This window comes from Pongo pygmaeus, chromosome 15 (genome assembly GCF_028885625.2).
Source record: "Pongo pygmaeus isolate AG05252 chromosome 15, NHGRI_mPonPyg2-v2.0_pri, whole genome shotgun sequence".
NCBI classification, from domain to species: domain Eukaryota; kingdom Metazoa; phylum Chordata; class Mammalia; order Primates; family Hominidae; genus Pongo; species Pongo pygmaeus.
The window spans coordinates 17,808,863-17,810,825 of NC_072388.2; the positions used below are offsets into that span (position 1 = coordinate 17,808,863).

The window sequence follows — 1,963 nt, forward strand, 5'->3', positions numbered from 1 at the left end:
GAATGAAGAGGATTAAAGGAGGGAGATTCTCTTTTTAAAACATGTTTCTATGAAATAATAAATTACCAAAAGTGGAGAATAACTCTTGTAGGTTACAAGTATGCCTTTTGGTTATCAGTTGTCTTATGGAATTAAGAAATTAAAAATTAAATAATTTATCCCCCTCATAAGATATTAAATGGATCTTCTGAAATCATTATAGTAAAGTCTTAGTTAAGTCTAGTGTTTAACAATAGTTGATGCAAAATAGTCACATTTTTGTGTGTAAGAGAAACCTTTGAGAGTTCAACACTTCTTTTATTTTTAGTTTTATTTATATGCCTTATTCAGTAGAGCACACAAATGTAATGTAATCTGCCTCAATAAATGTGTATTATATAACTCGTTAAGTAGTATTCAGATAGGTATATAATTGTGTGGGCATGTGATGACTACAGCTCAACATGTACTGATGCTGGTCAAAACCAAGAGGTTAAACTTTTCAGATTATATCTGGTAGCAATTGTTAAGTGATTCCCCCCAAAAATGTTTACCCTGAGAATTTTTAATTGGATTCTAGGTAATCAATCTTTTAGTGAATGATAAGTTAATATGTGGTTGTAGAAATATCACATTTTCAAACTCTGTAATTTTGTTCCTTTCACAATTATAAAGCCGAGTCTGCAGATGAATGGAGGGGTTCAGCTATTCCAGAGTATCTGAATTCATGTTACTTGGACTTACTGATTCTCCTGAACTCCAGATATTCTTTTTTGTGGTGTTTTCTGTCTTCTGTTAAACGACCATGTTGGCCAACTGCCTGATTTTGCTCAGCGTCCTATCCACCTCACACCTTCACTCTCGCATGTACTTCCTGCTCAACAACCTGTCTCTCATTGACATGTGCCTGTCCTCCTTTGCCACACCAAAGATGATTATGGACTTTTTTGCTCTGCGTAAGACCATCTCTTTTGAAGGCTGGATTTCTCAGATCTTTTTTTTTGCACCTCTTCACCGGGACTGAGATTGTGCTGCTGATCTCCATGTCTTTTGACAGGTATATTGCCATATGTAAACCTCTCCATTATTCAACAATTATGAGCCAAAGAGTGTGTGTTGAGCTTGTGGCAGTTTCTTGGACAGTGGGCTTTCTGCATACAATGAGCCAATTAGCTTTTACCCTCTATTTGCCCTTCTGTGTTCCCAATGTTGTAGACAGTTTTTTCTGTGATCTTCCTTTGGTCATCCAGCCAGCTTGTGTGGATATTTATGTTCTTGGGATCTTCATGATTTCAACCAGTGGTGTGATTGCTCTTATAAGTTTTCTGCTTTTGCTCACCTCCTACATCATTGTTCTTATTACCGTCAGGGACTACTCCACAGGATCCTCCAGGGCTCTTTCTACCTGTACAGCACATTTTATTGTTGTGTTAATGTTCTTTGGACCCTGTATTTTCATTTGTGTGTGGCCTTCCACAAACTTCCTGGTAGACAAAATTCTGTCTGTTTTCTATACCATCTTCACTCCCTTTCTGAATCCACTTATTTATACTTTGAGAAACCAGGAAGTGAAGACAGCAATGAAGAAGAAACTGAATATTCAGTATTTCAGCCTTGGGAAAACTGCTCCGTGATGCTTCATGCAATGAATAGAGATCTCCTTTGTGAGATATAATATCAACAGTTATGTTCTTATAGCAATCAAAAAATTAAACTTGAATTTACCTTTCAAATCATTTAGTTTAAATTTATGAAAAGAAGTCAGGGATAAGAAATGTGTGACATCTTGACGAAAAGTTAGCGCAGTGTTTACAAACCTTTTGAGTTATGGGTCTATTTGATAATCTGGTGAAATGTAAAGGTTATTTTCATAGAAAAATGAACATATCATCAAAATTGTGAACATAAATTCAGGACTTCATAAACCTCTGGATCCTACAAACATACCTTGGATTAAGACTACTTAAAGAATCCTGAGATAAAA

General features: G+C 35.7%; 1 pseudogene; it reads left to right on the plus strand.

Moving 5' to 3' along the window:
- The first annotated feature begins 670 nt into the window (after positions 1-670).
- LOC129013205 (olfactory receptor 4K2-like) lies at positions 671-1,613 on the plus strand (annotated as a pseudogene).
- Positions 1,614-1,963: the final 350 nt, after the last annotated feature.